A 19,730-nucleotide genomic window follows, 5' to 3' on the forward strand; every position below is an offset into this window, starting at 1 on the left:
AATCCCAGCACTTTGGGAGGCCAAGGTGGGTGGATCACGAGGTCAGGACATCGAGACCATGCTGCCCAGCATGGTGAAACCCCATCTCTAAAAAAACGAAAAGAAAAGCAGAGATCAGGTAATGTTACTGTAGCCCAAGGAACACCAAAGACAGCCAGCGAACCGCCTCACGTCAGGAGAGAGGCATCGAGCAGATTCCTCCCCACGGTGCTCAGAAGGAACCAAGCCTGCCGACAGCTTGATCCTGAACTTCTGTCCTCCAGAACTTCAAGACAATGCATTTCTGTTTTTAAAAAAGTGCACTAGGAGAAAGGTTTCAGATATGCTAAAAATAATTCTACTAATTGCCATCAGTTGGTAAGAAGCACTCAGATGAAAAGAGGTCTTATGTGTCTGAAGACGCATAATGAACCCACCTCCTCACCTTTCAGATGCCACATACACGTGTAGCTAAACGGAGACTATTGATAAGGAGGAGGAGGAGGGAATTATCTTCTTCTTCCTACTCTTACCCACCCAGAGGCACTTAGTGAACAGGGAACAAAGAAAGGCACATGCCTTCTTGTTCTAAGACCTGGGAGACTCAGCCAGGTGAGGGAGAGAGAAAGGTGCCCTGGGAAATGTTTCCATCACAAAATGTGACAGAGCCCAGCAGTCCACTGAAAGTGGGAAGCACTGGCAGACTAGCCGATGGATTTCCAGGTCTAGGGGAAGTAGTCTTCCTGTCCTGAGGAAGCTATTTAATGCTTGACCGAGAGAACTGGATTGCAGAGTAGCATTTACTGGGCATCTGCTACATGCTTTGGTACTGGTTGGATACTGTACCAGATAATTCTGCACTGTAATTTCAGTTAATCCCCATAGCCATTGGCATTAGGGTTTTCCAGAGAAACCAAATCAATAGAACGTGAGGCTAAGCAGAAAGAGATTTACTAGCTGGGTGTGGTGGCTCATGCCTGTAATTCCAGCACTTTGGGAGGCCAAGAAAGGTGGATCACCTGAGGTTAGGAGTTCTAGACCAGCCTGGTCGACATGATGAAACCCTGTCTCTACTAAAAATACAAAAAATTAGCTGTGCATGGTGGCAGGCACCTGTAATCCCAGCTACTCAGGAGGCTCTCTGCCCAGCTACTCAGCAGGAGAATCGCTTGAACCCAGGAGGCAGAGGTTGCAGTGAGCTGAGATCGTGCCATTGCACTCCAGCCTGGGAAACAAGAATGAAACTCCGTGAAATAAGAGAAAGAAGGAAGGGAAGGGAAGGGAAACGAAGGGGAGGGGAGGGGAGGGGAGGGGAGGGGAGGGAAGGAAGGGAAGGGAAGGGGCAAAGGGAAAGAGAAAGGGAAGGGGCAAAGGGAAAGGGAAAGAGAGGGAAGGAAGGAGGGGAAGGAAAGGGGAAGGGGAAGGGGAAGGGAAGGGAAGGGAAGGGAAGGGAAGGGAAGGGAAGGGAAGGGAAGAAAAGGAAAAAATATTGGAAAGGAATATTGGAAAGAATTATTAGAAGGAATTGGTTCACACAATTATGGAGAATGGGCAAGTCCAAAATCTGCGGAGTGGGCTGGCAGGCTAGAGACCCAGAAGAGCCTATGCTGCAGTTGCAGTCAAGGCCAGTAGACTGGAGATCCAGCCAGTCTCTGATACTGCAGTTTGAGTCTGAAGGCCATCTGCTATAGAACCAGGAAGAACTGATGTTGCAGATGTAGTCTGAAGGCATCTGCTAGAGTAGGGGAAAGGTCTCTTTTGTTCTATTTTGGCCTTCCACTGATTGGAAGAGGTTTACCACATTATGGAGGGGAGCCTACTTTACTTAAAGTATTCCAACTTAGGCATGGTGGTTCACACCTGCAATCCCAGCACTTTGGGAGGTCAAGGCAGGAGGATCACTTGAGTTCAGGAGTTCAAGACCAGCCTGGGCAACATAGCAATATCCCAACTCTAAAAAAAAAAAAATGAAATAAAAAAATTAGCCAGACATGGTGGCATGCACCTGTAATCTCCACTACTTGGGAGCCTGAGGCGGGAGGATTTCTTGAGCCCAAGAGTTCAAGGTTGCAGTGAGCTATGATCACCACACTATACTCCATCCTGGGCAATAGAGTGAGATCCTGTCTAAAAAAAATCATGGCCAGGCACGGTGGCTAACCCCTGTAACCCAAGCACTTTAGGAGGCCAATGCAGGCGGATTACCTGAGGTCAGGAGTTCAAGACCAGCCTGGCCAACATGGTGAAATCTTGTCTCTACTAAAAATACAAAAATTAGCTAGGCAGGTGCCTGTAATCCCAGCTACTTGGAAGGATGAGAATCACTTAGACTCAGGAGGCAGAGATTGCAGTGAGCCAAGACCACACCATTGGACTCCAGCCTGGGCAAAAATTGCGAAACTCCGTCTCAAAAAAATAAGAATAATAACTAATTTAAACCTTAATCTCATCCAGAAACATTCTTATCTCACAGAAACATCAGAATAATGTTTGACCAAATATCTGGAAACTCTATCATCCAGCCAATTTGACACATAAAACTAACCATCACTCCATCTGAAAGTTAGATATCTCCCTAATTTTGTATATGAGGAGACTGAGGCTCAAGAAGATTAAGTGACATACCCGATTACAGGTACAGAGCTGATTGGAGGCCAGGCTTTAACGAAACCCTACTCTCTCTGACTCCAGAAAGTTGGGAGTGAGATATGTATCATTGAATCTCACCTGGAAAAAAAGTCCAGTTCTCCCCTACCTACGTTAATAACTCTCCAACTAGCATTCAGTCATCCAGCAAATATTTAAGTCCCAACTGTACCCTGAGCTGCCAGGAAAATAAAATCTTATTTTAGCATCTAGACCAAAAAGTTACAAAACTGTGCAGCGGGTCTTATTTTCTCTCTGGTGCAGGTGCTGGGTGGGAGTTGGGGGTGGGAATGCAAGGTTGAGTCGCAGCAGAAGTGGGCAGCAGTGTGGGGACCAGGACCCAGGTGTGTCACCACTGCTGCTTCAAGGCCGCTTTCCCTCGAAAGTGGGTGACCACGGAGAAGATTAAGCACTCCGGCTTTGGGATGAGGACCGACATCAAACAATTCCCTTTCATAAGGGGGGCTGCCTGCTGGGGTCCCTTGAGAAAGAGGGCAGGCATTCCAAAAGCCACTTCTTTCAGCAGGATGTGGACACAAAGTATTCCCTTAGGACGACTAAAACGAGAACACAGAAGAGTCACACGGCAAATGTCCCAGAGCCCTATTCCCACATGCCCCCACACCACGACACTTGATCTGGTGCCTCTAGTACGGTTGTGAGTCTGAGTCTCACCCCCTCAGGGAGCCAAATTCTCCCTCCACCGCAGGCCCCAGGTTTGTTCCCAGACCTGCCACCTGGTGTGGCCTCTTTCCTCTTGGTGGGCTGCAGGACCACTGGTGACACCTAGTGGCCAAGGCAGCAGTAGCAGCTGAGAACCAGAACTGATTTTCTCCCCTGGAGATGAGAGTTATGACGGTGCCCCTCCGCCCCGTGGACAAAGGAAGCACTCAAGGAGGGAGCATGTGAGATTTCCCAGCAGGGAGATCCCCCCGGGTGAGAGAAGAAAGTGAGGCATGATAAGGGCTCATGACACCCTTATCATAAGTCATGTGGTTTGAACTTTAAAAGGAAAGTGACCTCATTTCTTATTCTAAGATGATCAAGGGACACCCCTTGGCCTTTTCTTGATTCCAGTCCCCCAGAAAGGGCCAAGAGAAGACGCCCAGGCTCAGACCCCTGTCTGAGGCCCCCTTTGCAGCCCTCTCCTCTCAGCCACACACCGCTGCCCCGTCCAGCAGGCTCCATAGCCATGAATCATATGTGGCTATCTAAATTAAATTAATTAAAATTGCATTGAAAACTCAGCTCTTCAGGCACACCAGCCACATTTCAAGCGCTCAAGAGCCACAAGTAACCAGCGGCAGCACAGACTATAGAGCATTTTCTTCATCACAGGAGGTTATCATAGACAATGCTGGTCTGTGGGCTAGACATTTTTTTCAGGCATCTTAAGATTTGTTTTTAATCAAAGTTCTCTTTGGAAAGAAGAAAACTGGGTGGAGATGTCATCTTGGTATACTGTGCTTGGAAGCACAGGCTGACAGAGAAGAAATTGACACAAAATTGGCTTGAACTGGGTTTTTTCCAGATGCCACTTTACCGGGCCTCTCTCCCAAGAACAGGAGCCATGTGGGCGTGTGTGTTTCAGGCTGCGTTTGGCACTGGAGGTTAAAACAGGGTGTTCTCTTCCTTCTTGCTTTCTCTTCAAGAGAAATAACTTCTGCCTCAAACTTATGATAAAGAAGACACTTGGTAAAAATATTTGGGAACCTCTGGTTGGGCTAAGTGAAGGCTCTTTTGAGACACACACAAGCCAGATTCTAAGGCATCATTCTTTTATAAGCCAGATTCTTTTATAAGAAGTCCTGGACGCCAGAGGACATTGGACTGGCTACCAAGATTAATCATCCCATGGGGTCTCTTGGTACCTCATTCATTCACTCATTCTACCAGCATTTACCAAGTGCCCGTTATGTTTCAGGCACTATTCTAAGCTACAGACATACAGCTGTAAGCTCAACAAAGACCTTCCCTCACGGAACTTACCCACACGAATGGGAGAATGTGACCCACACTATAAATAATGGTGTCACATCAGTATCAGGGATCCAGGCCAGCCATACACTGATGACAACAGCAGCTGCCTCGTTTTGAATTCCATAATCCTACCCCTATTCTGTACCAAGCACGGCTCACTTGGCTCTCAGCAGATTATCACAATCCTCACAGCCACCATATTAAGTCTCAGTTATCATTAGTCTCATCTTCCATTTGTGCAAACACAGAGAGGCAAGGCAAGTGGCTCAAAGCCACAGCACTGTACAGGCATGCACCAGTGTCCCAAACCTGCTCTCCAATGTCATATGGTAGAGGGAAAGCATATGTCATTACATATTCAGGGATTCTAGAATGCTGCAAAGAGAAGAATAAACAAGACATACTCAGTGGTAAAGACAGATACAGTGTGATGTACCTCATGGTAAATAGAAACTAGAAGTCACTGTGGAAACAAAGGAAGGGCATGTAAACCAGCCTCCAGGGATGTGGCAAGGGTGTTATCAGGGAATGCTTCCTGGAGGAGGTGATACATGAATGAAGTTCTAAAGGAAAAATAGAATTACAAGTGTTAAAAATGTGAGGAGGGAAGAAGGTGTGCTGGGCAAAGGGAACACAAGTGCCCAGGCCTAGAGGGAAGCGGGTATTTGGTGTGGGTGGGATACAGTTTGGAAGAAGAAGAAAATGGGCCCATCGATGGATTTTACAACCTGCTCAGAAGTATTTACTTGACGTGGAGGGTTTGGGGTAGTCATCAAACAATGCTGCAGATGAAAATGCTCCTGAGCATCAATATCAGGAAGGTCACCCGTCACCAGCTTGAGATGGTGACAAGAATGCCACAAATATCCACCCTAGGCTTTTACACACAGCCCTTTGTAATTTACGAAGCAATTTCACGTACCCAAACTCCCAAAGCCGTTAGCTGGCAGGGCCAGTCTGCAAGCTCAAGACAGGGCTGCAGCCTCTATTCCACAGCCAGCCTGCCAGACCCAGTGGTTGGTTGGGTGACTATCCCAGGAAAAACTAAACCCAAGACAGTTTCCATCACAGGTGACTTTGAAAGAACCTGGGGATGCCATCCTGGTCTCCAGGCTGAGGCAGTGAGAGTCTGGAATCAAGAAATGCTCTGGTTAATACTTGTTTCCTATTTTTCTTCCAGACTAGGTAGACTTCAGAACTTACCTGTTTTTTCTGACCATGGAGTATCAGAAACTAAAAGAACTTATCTGTGATTCTCAAGATGTCACACCCTGTTGGGCTTATCAGGAGCACCTGCAAGGCTGTTTCAAACTTTACAGAGGCTAGCACTGAGATTCTGGGTCCCCACCTGGCCCAAGCCCTGCCCCCCTTTGCATGTTCATTTGCTGCCACCTTAAATCCTCCTTAAAGGATGTTAGCATCTGGCCAGGCGTGGTGGCTCATATCTGTAATCCCAGCACTTTGGGATGCTGAGGCGGCAGATCACCTCAGGTCAGGAGTTCGAGACCAGCCTGACCAAAATGGAGAAATCCCATCTCTACTAAAAATACAAAATTAGCCGAGCATGGTGGTGCATGCCTGTAACCCCAGCTACTCAGGAGGCTGAGGCAGGACAATCGCTTGAACTCGGGAGGCACAGGTGGTGGTGAGCTGAGATGGTACCATTGCACTCCAGCCTGGGCAACGAGAGCAAAACTCCATCTCAAAACTAAAAATAAAAAGGATATTAGTATCTTTTGGCCTCTGAACATTGGGAATTGGCATCTGGGGATGTGCTAGGAGGAGAATGCACCAAGGGCCACTGACTTCATCATAAAATGGGTGCAGTGGTATTACCTACCTCGGCTTATGAGGACTCAATAAGCCAATGCTTGAAAAGGATTTCAGAGGCATTCATGCCTGGATGCCGGGCATACACCTGGATAATTGCCACTCTCAAGGAAAAGGTCAGCAGTTTTGACTACCTAAAACTTTCAAAATCATAATAACATGTGTGTTAAATACCAATCTTAATAACAACCAGAATTTTCAAACAAGAAACTGGGAAAATTTTGCAGTAAGTACTATATTCAAAAGGCTCACTTCCTTACCAAAAGTTCTTGCAACTCAGTAAGAAAAATACTAAAACCCCACCGTTGACCATTGAAGAAGAAACAGGTGAGCAGGTCACGAGGTCAGGAGTTCAAGACCAGCCTGGCCAACATAGTGAAACACCATCTCTACTAAAAATATCAAAAATTAGCCAGGCATGGTGGTGGGCATCCCAGCTACTCAGGAGAATTGCTTGAACCTGGGAGTTGGAGGCTGCAGTGAGCCTAGATCGCCCCATTGCACTCCAGCCTGGGCAACAGGGCAAGACTCCGTCAAAGAAGGAGGAGGAGGAGGAGGAGGAGGAGGAGGAGGAGGAGGAGGAGGAGGAGAAGAAGAAACAGTCAATAACCTATTACTGAATGTTCGTGTATTACCTCACCCCATCCTCACATAACCCAATGAATTATACTATTATCAACCCCAACAGTATACATTGACCGTGACAATGGGACCAAGATGTTTGCATTTCACAGCAGTGTTTATATTTCACAGCAAAGTCTGTAATGCACAATTTTCAAATGATGAGTTAAGGTTTTGATCCCCATCTCTTGAGCCATGGCATAACTCCTTCACCAGGTAGCCAGAGGGAGCTGACATTTTCAATCCTGCAGCACCAGCAAAATGAAATTCCCCATGTTCCTGTTGTTTTTGATGATGTCTGCTGACCTCTGGCTAATGCAATGTGATATATAGCCTAGAACTGCAAAACGAAGACTCCTGAGGCTGCCTGGCTATGAATTAATGTGCTTTTCTTCACTGTGAGATGAAGCCATAGATTTGTCAGCACACTTAGAGCCAGAGGCCTCACGGGAACCCAGGACCTCAAAGGGCTTGACATCTCTCTTACCCCAGATTATGGCTCGTTCTAGAAAAATCTGAGCATGTTTTCTGGCTCAGCTCAGCCCCTTAGAGTCATACACTGCTGCTCCTGAAGAGAATTGGGAGGATCAGTCTGTCTGTGTTTTTCAAATTATGCTCCTTTTAAGCCTTAAGGGTCACTCCGTGGCAGTTTGGGGGATGGAACCAAAAGGATTGGATAGATGCAAGTTCTACTTAAATCTTTTGTATATATTGGTTTCCATTTGAAGAACAATTACTACTGCTATAAAAAATTTGAAAACCCATGAGCTAGTCTAGCCCCTTTCAATTAAAGAAAATGGAGGCTGGGCGTGGTGGCTCACATCTGTAATCCCAGCACTTTGGGAGGCTGAGGCAGGAGGATGGCTTGAGCCCAGAAGTTTGAGATCAGCCTGGACAACACAGTGAGACCCTGTCTCTACAAAACATTTACAAAATAGATGCGTGTGGTAACATACGCCTACAGTCCCAGCTACTTGGGAGGCTGAGGCTGGAAGATCACCCGAGCCCGGGAGGTTGAGGCTACAGTGAATCATAATTGCAGCCTGGGTGACAGAGTGAGACTCCATCTCAAAAAAGAAAAATTAAAATTAAAATTAAATCGAGGCTGAGAGAGGAGAGCTGCAACTGTGACTCTTTCTTCACTGTCCTGGCTGTCCCCTTTCCTCTCCCCACATCCAGGTTATGAGATCTGGTTGGCTGGTTTGACCATGGCTTTGAAATCAACATGCTTACCTGGGTCCTGAGCACCTCCTGACCACCCGGCATTTGCTAACAGCGTAAGCAAACAGGATGCTCAGTTCAGTTGCATGAGCCAGAAAGCACAAAATATCGTGTTTGGCTAAGATAAAAGTCTATTTCTCTTGGATAGCAGAATGTTTGAGGACAGTTTTTTAAAAAACAAAAGGGGAAAAATTAATTTTATGTCTCTACAACCTAGGCAGTGCAAAATAGATATGACAATTACACAAACCTTTTAGGAACCCAAGCTCCTTCCAATCCATCACTCGGTCATCCCAGGGGTGTGCTGTTCCTCCTCATGTTCCAAGTTGGCAACCAGAGCTCCAACCATCATATCCACATTCCAGGAAGCAGAATAGAGGAGGACAACAAATAAAAGGAGCAAATGGAGATATTATTTTTTAAAGAAAGTTCCCTGAAAGGGGCCATATAACATTTCTACATCTCTTTAAAACAGAACTGGTTGGGAAAACAAAAAACAAAAAAAGATGAAAAATATAGACTTTATTCCAGGCAGCCATCTTCCCAGCTAAATATCAGAGCTTCTATTACAAAGGAAGAAAGAGGAAGTGATATTGGAGTAAGAAATTTAAAATCTCTGCCACAAAAGAATTATGTTTTTAATCCTCATAACAGCCTATGAAGTAACTTCACTTATTATCTCCATTTTACAGATGAAAAAATTGAGCCTTAGAGAAGTTTTGTTTTGTTTTGTTTTTTGAGACAGGGTCTCACTCTGCCACCCAGGCTGAAGTTGCAGTGGGGGCCTCCTGGGCTCAAGCAATCCTTCCACCCCAGCCTCCCAAGTACCTGGGACTGCAGGCACAGGCCACTACACTCAGCTTATTTTTGTACTTTTTGTAGAGACAAGGTCTTACAAAGTTGCCCAGGCTGGTCTCAAATTCCTGGCCTCAGGTGTTCCTCCCACCATATCCTCCCAAAGTGCTGGGATTATAGGCGAGAGCCGTAGTGTCCAGCCAAGAGAAGATTCTTGACCAAGGTCTCATACTCCAAAGCCCTGACCAACATCTCACTGAAACTTACGAGAGACCCTGAGGCAAAACTGTCCAGCCAAGCTGCTCCCAAATTCCTGACCCAGAGAAACTGAGAGACTATTTATTTTTGTTCCAAGCCACTAAGTTTCAGGGCCGTTTATTATGCAACCACTCATCTAGTTTATGCTGTGTGTCCTCCAGGGGGACTGCATTTTAATAGGGACTCAGAGAGGCTGCCCATGGAGCAGAAAAAGCCATAGGCTCAAAGTCAGGAGATCTGGGCCTGGTCTTACTTCTACCTCGTAAAAGCTCATGCCTGTAATGTCATCACTTTGGGAGGCCGAGGCGAGCAGATCACGAGGTCAGGAATTCAGGACCAGCATGGCCAACATGGTGAAACTCTGTCTCTACAAAAAACACAAAATTAGCCAGGCATGGTGGCACGCGCCTATAATCCCAGCTACTCAGGACGCTGAGGCAGAAGAATCACCTGAACCCAGGAGGTGGAGGTTGCAGTGAGCCAAGATCGTGCCACTGCACTCCAGCCTGGGTGACAGAGTGAGACTTCGTCTCAAAAAAAAAAAAAAAAAAAGCTATTTAGCCCTGAAAGACACGCTTCAGGGCTCTGAATTTCAGTTCTGAACATTGTAAACATATTTTGTTTTGTTTTGCTTTGAGACGCAGTTTTGCTCTTTCGCCAGGCTGGAGTACAGGGGCACGATCTCGGCTCACCGCAACCTCCACCTCCTGGGTTCAAGCGATTCTTCCGCCTCAGCCTCCCGAGTAGTTGGGACCACAGGCACGTACGACCGCGCCCGGCTATTTTTTGTATTTTTAGGAGAGACTGGGTTTCACCATGTTGGCCAGGATGGTCTCGATCTCTTGACCTCGTGATCCGCCCGCCTCGCCCTCCCAAAGTGCTGGGATTACAGGCGTGAGCCACCGCGCCCGGCCCGTGAACACATTTTTAAGGGGAGGGGCAGGTGTCGAACTAGACGTCCTCTTGGATCTCTTCTAACTTTCATGTTCTAACTGTTGGAAGAAAGAAACCGGGAGCAGAGCCCGGCACCCCCGACCAGGCCAGCAGCTACTTTCTCCCCAGCTCGCAGGCTGCAGCCGACACTGCGGGAGGAATGGAGGCCCCAGGCCCTCTCCTCGATTGAACCCAGGCTCTCCACCCCCAGAGTCAGCCCATGAGCTTTTCAATTTGGTGGGTGGAAGTCTCTGGGAAGAGGCTGTACAAGTCACAATCCAACCCCTCTGGAAAAGACTTGAGCTTAAGTCATAAGCAGCAATAGAAAAGGAAAGCTACAATCTCGGTATCAGCGGCTCTCAACCAGAGACAACTTCCGGCTCTCCTCACCAGGCATTTGGCATTGGACAAGGTTTGGGGACACTTTGGGTTGTCACAACTGGAAGGGTATGTGCTATGGCATCTCCACTGCTGAGCTCCTTCGCTTGCTCACTCTCTCATCCACAGCCATATACCGTCACATACCACAGACCCTTGGCTCTGGGTCTGCCTGTGTGGAGGCTTGCCCCAGTTTCCCAGCAGCGCTGGTGGATCTGGGGGTTAGGGATGTAGACCGTCGAGGGGACGACCAGACTGAAACCTGGAGCGGAATCACCGAGAAGCAGAGCCTGGTTTTGCGGGCCTGAAGCATACATACTTCCAGGGAGTCTCACATAGAAATATGCACGAACACGGCCTTGGGGTGGCGGAAGCTTTAGTGTTATCAGCTTTGGGGTAAATCGATTCTCTGAAACTTTGGTTTTAAGGAGTCCCCGCAAAGCGCAGAGCTTTCCCCTGGGGGCGTGTTTCTGCAGCCCGGAGTCAGCACCGTCTGTTCGCCCGGACGCATCCCTGCGGCGAAGACAGGCAGGCACGCGATTACTCCCTCCTGCCTGCGCTGGAGGCAAAAGCCGCCCTGGCCGCCCCCGCCGCGGCCCCGCGCCCCGCGCCGCCAGCCCCGCAGTCCCACAGCCACGCGCCTCCGAGTCCCACAGCCCCAGCCCGCAGCCCCGCGCCCCTCAGCCCCCTGCGCTCTCGCCAAGCAGCACTGCCCCCTGGTGGACGCCCCAGGCAGCGCCGGCCCGCTCCTCCGATGCCCAAGCCGAGCAGTTCCCAGCTGGCTCCAGACACTGCACCCACCGGGCTCCACTTCCCACGCCCGCATCTCCCCACACTTGTCAGTCCTGGGACTAAGAAGAAGTGCATCCCTGACCTTCCTCTGGTCCCAACAAAAAGTGGCCAAGACACCACAATCACAATGTGTCCTGTAACTCATAGCTCCCCATTCTGATATTTTCAACTCCTGGGCATTCCGCTGGCCTCCTTCATGCTTGCCCTGCACAAAAATGCACACACACACTCTTCAGTGCTTCTGACATCCAAGCAGGTGCCAGGGACAGAAGCGCCCTCCTCTGCGCAGCGGTCTGGCACCCGAGAGACCTTTCCCCGGGCCTCGTGCACCCTGCCCTTCAGGTCTCAGTTTGGACGCCACGTTCCAATCCAGGAAGCCTTCCTCACCCAGGCAAAGTATTCTCACCACACCCCAAACCTCTTTTGCTCTAAGGCAGGGGTCCCTACACCCCAGGCCACAGACCAGTACTGGTTTGTGGCCTGTTAGGAACCGGGCTGCACAGCCGGAGCTGAGCCACTGGGTGAGGACGAGCATGACCGCCCGAGCTCCGCCTCCTGTCAGATCAGCAGTGGCAGTAGATTCTCATAGGAGCCTGAACCCTGTTGTAAATTGCACGTTAAGGATCTAGATTGCGTGCACCTTATGAGAATCTCACGCCTGATGATCTGTCACTGCCTCCCATCATCCCCAGATGGGACCATCTAGTTGCAGGATAACAAGCTCACAGTTCCCACCAATTCTACATTATGGTGAGCTGCAATTATTTCATTATATATCACAATGTAATAATTATTATTTTTCTTACATTACAATAATTATTTCATTATACATTACAAGGTAATAGAAATAAAGTGCACAATAAATGTAATGAGCTGAACCATCCAAAACCATTCTCTGCCACCCCCACCCACACACCCTACCCCTCTCCAGTCTGTGGAAAGAAGTGTCTTCCATGAAACTGGTCCCTGGTGCCGAAAAGATTGGAGACTGCTGCTCTATGTATGGATTTGTTGATAACTGATGTTTGGATTCAGTCTCCCAGACTCCGGGTTTGTCTCTGGGAATGCAAAGATGAGGAGGCCACCTGGTGTGAGTGAGGAGATGCCGGCCTGGATGGCTTTATCCCACCAAACATCCTAAGATTTGGGAAGACAACAGGTTTTCTTCCAGGTGAATCCCCGGCCCAGCTTCCTAAAACCCCCCCTTTCCTAGCTCAGCCCACGCCCCTCCTCCTCAGTGCTGCCTCCCCTCACTGCTTCTTGGGGCCTTTTCTACAGCTGGTTGTAGATAGAGATACCCCTCCCCGCCTCACAGGGAGAGCATGAAAAGGTATTACAGGAACTTTCAGTAGAGACCACGGAGAGAAGAGGAAGCGCTGGGCATACGTGTGCCAGCACGTCAGTGTGCGTGTACGTGTGCGTGCAAGGTGCGTGCACACAGGAGGAGTCTACAGGTTTCACAACACTAAATCCATTCTGGCTACAAGTGGGGAGAGGATTCCACATTCTTGGCAGATGACAGTATAGTGGTTCAAATAGTATAACCCAAAATTTACCTTCACCTAGAACCTCAGAACGTGACCTTATTTGGAAATGGATCTTTGCAGATTCATTAGTTAAGATGAGGTCATACTAGATGAGGGTGGGTCCTTGATTCAATGACTGTCTTTATAAGATAAAGGAGAAACGTAGACATACGGCCACAGGGACACAAGACAGAAGCCCCGTGACGTGGAGGCAGAGACATGAAGCAAATTCTTGCTCAGAGCCTCCAAAATGAGCCAACCCTGCCCACACCTTGATTTTGGACTTCTGCCCTCCTGAGCTGTGAGAGAAGAAATTTCTGATGTTTCAAGCCACTGAGTTTTGAGGTGATTTGTTACACAGCAATGGAGATAGGACCGAAGGCCATGTGAAAGATCAGGAAGAGCACACAAAGCTCTGAGAGACTCGTGTGAAGGGGTTAAAGGGGAGATGCTCAAACCCAGAAAGACTAGAAAGGAAGGCAGGGACTAGGTTGCCCCAGTCTCCAATAAGGGTCTCCAATAAGGCTTCCTTTGTTCTAAGAGCAATGGGGAGGAACTGGAGGGGACTGAGCAGGGAAGGACACTGTCAGATTCCACTTTAGAAAGACAGCTCTGGCTCCGGCAGGAGAACCAATGGCCAGCAGACAGTGGCACCTTCTCGGGGATAAGGAGAAATGGATGGATCTGAGACACTGGAGAAGTGGAATTAAGAGGATTTACTATTAGATTGGATATGGGTTGGGCACAGTGGCTCACACCTGTAATTATGGCATTTTGGGAGGCCAAGATGGAAGGATCACTTGAGCCAAAGATTTTGAGACCAGCCTGGGCAACACAAAGAGACAAAATAAAAAATTAGCTGAGCGTGGTGATACACGACTGTGATCTCAGTGACTCGGGAGGCTGAGGCAGGAGGGATCTTTTGAGCCCGGGAGATGGAGGCTCCCTTGAACCATGATCGCACCACTGCAACCAGCCTGAGTGACAGAGCAAGACCCTGTCTCAAAATAGATTGGATATAAACAACTGAGGGAGGTGGGGACAGCCTCTGGCAACTGAATGGGGGGTGACACCGCTCACTGAGAAAGTAGACAAGGCCCAGAGTTAAGAGAAGTATAAGTAAAGGCAAGTGTGAGGTGTCTATCGGCATCCAAGTAGAGATGGCCAGGAAATAATGAGACCTGCAGTTCTATCACCGAGCAAAGGGCCCGTGGCTCGTCACCATGGCCACAGGCAGTACCAGCATCCAGCACTGCTAAGCAGTAGATCGTTTGCTTACTAGCTGCCATTTACAAAAATCTGAGGATGCTCGAGTCCAGGATATAAAATCATGCGGTATTTGTATATAACCTACGCACATTCCCCCCTGAACTTTTATTGCTATTTTAGTTGAGACAGAGCCTTGCTCTGTCACTCAGGCTGGAGTGCAGTGGAACAATCTCGGTTCACTGCAACCTCCGCCTTCTGGTTCAAGCGATTCTCCTGCCTCAGCCTCTGAGACTACAGGCATGCACCACCATGCCTGGGCTAATTTTTGTATTTTCAGTAGAGACAGGGTTTCACCATGTTGGCCACGCTGGTCTTGAACTCCTGATCTCAAGTGACACCCACCTCAGCCTCCCAAAGTGCTGGGATTACAGGCATGAGCCACTGTACCTGGCCCTCCCCTACACTTTAAATCATCTTTACATTAGTTATAATAACTAATATAATATAAATGCTATGTAAATAGTTGTTACATTGTATTGCTTACAGAATGACAAGAAAAAATACTTTCTACATATTCAGTACTGAATTTCTTTTCAGTATTTTTGATCTAAGGCTGAATTCACAGATATAGAACCCATGCATATGAAAGATCAGCTGTATTTTATCTAATTATTTGTACTAACAGGACTGCTTTGAAACTTGTAATTCCAATTCGGTGTCCACTTATATGAAAAGACCTTTAACTCATTTGCCATAAATCCTTTGTGGAAAGAGAATTAAACCTAAGAGTCAAAAGTCCTGGGTTCACATCCTTGCAATAGCAGTGGTCAAAATACATTTCCAAGCCTCAGTTGTATCATGTCCGAGACAGGAATAATAGTAATGCCGGCCTCACAAAGTAGCTGAGTGTAGTAAGTGAGACCATTTCTGTGAAAGATAATGTATGTGATGGGCTGTCAAATGAGGTTTGCTTGTAAGACAATTCCTAGGGAGTCTATCAATAATATTCCTAGGGAGTCTACCTGTTACTTCACTGGACTGATACTCCATATTATATGTGGCTCATGGGTTATCAGTTAAAGCTCAGAGTTCTCAAGTCCCAGCTCGCCCCTGGTGAAGACTCACCACTCTCTCCTGCCTGCCTCACAGCACTGTTGATTCCTCTTTTCCATGGGGATTCTGCAGAGTTAGTGGCCTTGTCCCCTCCCCACCTCTGAGCTGCTCTGTCCATCCCTGTAACACTCTGCAGGCAGCATAAGAGGTAACACCAAGCAGACATTTGCTAAGTGTTGATTTAAAGTAGATTCATCTTTAAAAAAAACATGAATTATAATCACATTTGACTTGTATAAACTGAGCTATTAATCCCAAAAGTTAAATTTCACTCCAGTGGATTAAAAGCTTCCTCTAGACTGGCGGGTGGCTAGTGCCTATTGTCCCAGTTACTAAGGAGGCCGAGGCAGGAGAATCGCTTGAGGCCAGGAGGTCAGTGCTGTAGAGTGCCATCATGGTGCCTGTAAAGAGCCCCTACATTCCAGCCTGGGCAACATAGCAAGACCCCATATCTAATAAACAAACAAATAGAAAGAACTTCCTCTAAATCTCATCTACCTTAAACTGGTTTGAAATACAGTCCCTTTGTAACCTCAGGTTCCACATCCGCCTATTCAACCAGCCATGGATCAAAAATATTCAAGGAAAAAGAAACAATAAAAAATCATAACACAACAATAAATAATAATACCAAAAAGAGCAATGCAGTTTAACAACTATTTACACAGCATATAAATTGTGTTAGGTATTATAAGTAATCCGGAGATGATTTAAAGCGTACGTAAATCCGATGCTATTTTATATTGAGGCTGGAGCCTCTGGGATTTTGGTATGGGGGCTGGGAGTCCTGGAACCAATCCCCCCGAATACCAGGGGCCAACCGTATTTGCTTTAATCACACTGGGTAACTTCTAAAACACCCGGGGGGTGAAAACTGAATTTCTAAGGGAAGAGAGGAGAGGAAAAGGAAGACAGAGAGATACTTGAAAAAAAAAATCCTGGGAAACATACCTGGGCCCAGAAAGAGATTACATAACTTGGCTTTCTGAAACTTTTTCTTTTTTTTTTTCTTGAGACGGAGTTTCTCTTTGTCTCCCAGGCGAGAGTGCAATGGGCGATCTCGGTTCACTGCAACCTTCACCTCCCAGGTTCAAGCAATTTTCTTGCCTCAGCCTCCCTAGTAGCTGGGATTACAGGCGCCTGCCACCACCCCCGGCTAATTTTTGTATTTTTAGTCGAGACGGGGTTTCGCCTGTTGGCCAGGCTGGTCTCAAAAACTCCAGACCTCAGGTGATCCACCCGCCTCGGCCTCCCGAAGCGCTGGGATTACAGGCGTGAGCCACCGCACCTGGCCCGGCTGGCCCTTTTGAGACTATTGATGAGCTCTGGGATGATTAGGAATTGGGAAAGGCTTCCCTTGCGCCATATAGCAATGCCTCAGACAGCCACGAGATGGCAATATTACTCAAGGAGCGTCTCCGTCCCTCCCACCCCGGTAGCTAATAGCTTTCTTTGTTCACAGGAAACCCTCTCTAGTAAATATCATCGGTGCCAGTGTACGTTTTCCCCTACTTCATGCCCCTGGCCTTACCTTCAGCCACTTTCCTATCACTAGCCCGAATATAAAAAGAAGCTACTGCTATATGTGACATCTTAAAAATAGCACTTTGGTCTCTGCGCTCAATTGCAAAAGCAGCTGAATTAAATGTTTTAACGAGAAGCATAAAATAAACAAAACCCAGGTGAGAGTGATCTGTTCCTTTTTGTGAGTTAACGTCCAGAGAGACTTCCCAGGGAAACTAGGTGCCGCCAGCCTAGAGACAGTCAGAGACAAAAGTGCCACTTGAGACAAGATAATTCCTCCAGTGGGACAGAGGGGCTGCCAGCCCTCTTAAAACGCGGCAGGAAAGGAGGCAGAGTCCCACTCTGCAGAGAGGGGAGAACAAAAACTCGAATACCATGTCTTTTAGCTTTTGATTATGAAAAAAATCCAACTATACAAAAGCAGACAGAGTAGTATAATAAACCCAGACACCATCTTATGAACTGTGAAACTGTAAACCAGGAAAGAGGCTGCAAGGAAAAATGTAAGTTCCCAGTTTACTGAGGAACCTTAAGGGTCCGCCCACTCCAGCCCTTTATAGTGTAGTCTTAATGCAGTCTTTCAATGTAATGTCTTTTAATGAAAAATCCTTAGAAGAGTGGGAGAGGCTTGCTCCTGAGCTCTGGTCTTCAAAGGGCAATCTGGAAAAGGGAACAGGGGTGACTGCCTCAACTCCCAGCCAGACTCAAGAAAAAGAGGACACCTACAAGGAGAAGCAGATAGTCCAGACTGTCGGGGAGAGGTACACACACCCATGCCAGTCCCCCAGAAGCAGAGCCCTCGACTTCCTCAGCCACTGTCCCTGACCACAGCCTCAAAAAAGTTCAGTCCTGAAGACTGAGTAATTTCAGCACCAAAAGGATTTGAATGCTTGCTTAGTCTCCTGTTGGGCAAAGGCTCTTTACCTGGATGGGCTACTAGAGATGTCTGAACCCCTAGAAAATTATATACTGATTGAATGTCCCTTATCCAAAGTGCTTGGAACCAGAAATGCTTGGATTTCAGATCTTTTCAGATTTTGGGATATTTGCATTATACAGCATCCCTAATCCAAAAATTGGACATCTGAAATGCTCCAAGGAACATTTCCTTTGATTGTTATATAGGTGCTCAAAACATTTCAGGTTTTGGAGAATTTCTGATTTTTTATTTTTGGATTAGGGATACTCAACCTGTACATGGACATTTTCCTGCAGCTTTTATATTGTCAAAGAACTTTGGGGCCACTCCTTGTCCCCTCACCTCTTCCAGGAAAAAAAAAGTCTAAAAACCCACTATAATGATACAGATAATGCTTATCTAGTATTTCTTCTCTTATAGTCATTTTTGTTGTTGTTTGTTTTGAGAAAGGGTCTCACAGTTTGGCCCAGGCTGGAGTACAGTGGCATGATCTCTGCTCACTACAACCTCTACCTCCTGGGCTCAAGCAATCCTCCCACTTCAGCCTCCCGTGTAGCTGGGACTATAGGTGTGCATCACCGCACCTGACTAATTCTTGTAATTTTGGTAGAGACAGTGTTTCACCATTTGCCCAAGCTGGCCTTGAACTCCTGAGCTCAAGCAATCTACCACCTTAGCATCCCAAAGTGCTGGGATTACAGGCATGAGTCATTGTGCCCAGACTATTCATTTAAATCTGGTGAACTATGAATTCTTTAACTTTAAACAACTGTCACAGAAAATTAAAAGAAAGAAATAGGTAGATAAAAATTTTCCTGCTAAATTTATGATTCTGAAATGTCACAAGATCTTCCTTCTAGTGATTTGATGAAATCCAGCACAAATGAACTATATTCTATATTTGAGATTTGTTTTTTTCTTGAGAAGGAGTCTTACTCTGACACCCAGGCTGGAGTGCAATGGTGCAATCTTGGCTCACTGCAACCGCCACCTCCCAGGTGAAGGCGATTCTCTTGCCTCAGCCTCCTGAGTAGCTGGAACTACAGGTGCAAGTGACCACACCCAGCTAATTTTTGTGTTTTTTTAAGGAGAGATGTGGTTTCCCCAAGTTGGCCAGGCTGGTCTCAAACTCCTGACCTCAGGTGATCCACCCACCTCGCCCTCCCAAAGGGCTGGGATTTCAGGTGTGAGCCACTGCACCAGGCCTATATTTGAGGTTTATATCCATATGACATGACTATAGAAGATTTAGTAAAAATAACTGTACTTAGATACTTTACACTGGAAAAATTTTCATGTATTAATTTCACAGCTCTAAGAAGAAACCAACAACTAACTACAATTATTTTAATCATTTTTCATAACAATGATACCCAATTCATTACACAAATGAATTTGGGCAATGTGCTTTGCTGTACAATCTATTAGATACATTCTCACTGCAAATAGTTCAGAAATCATTTTGGAAATAGACACAAACATGTACATATTCATTTCCAGAAAATGCTATTTACAGCTTTAATATCAAATACAGTTATCGTAGTTCACAGAAAGACTATAAAGTGCAAAAGCTCCATTTCAAAAGGCATTAAATCACTCCCAAAGCAATGGAGATTAAATTTACCACAGCCAGTGGGCATGCCACCCTTATATAGCACACCCTACACAAAGTATAAAACAAGGTATATATCTGAAAATACTGTATTGCTCTGATTACATATTGTGGTTATAAAATAGTTTTAAATCTGGTTTAACATATAGAGAAAGATAAGATTCAAACAATTAGTCCCCATATAGTAGGATCTTTTTTTTCTTAAGTTTGTAGGAGGATGATGTCTGTAAAATCCATCAAGAATCCCAATCTGGCCCAAGACTTCTCTTTGGCCAACTAGAATAAAAGCACCTAGGCAAAGCCTTGGCTATGAAAGCTTTATGATTAATTTCAGTGTAAAAGGAGGGGCCAGGCACAGTGGCTTATGCCTGTAATCCCAGTACTTTGGGAGGCC

This window comes from Cebus imitator, unplaced genomic scaffold (assembly GCF_001604975.1).
Source record: "Cebus imitator isolate Cc_AM_T3 unplaced genomic scaffold, Cebus_imitator-1.0 Scaffold267, whole genome shotgun sequence".
NCBI lineage: Eukaryota > Metazoa > Chordata > Mammalia > Primates > Cebidae > Cebus > Cebus imitator.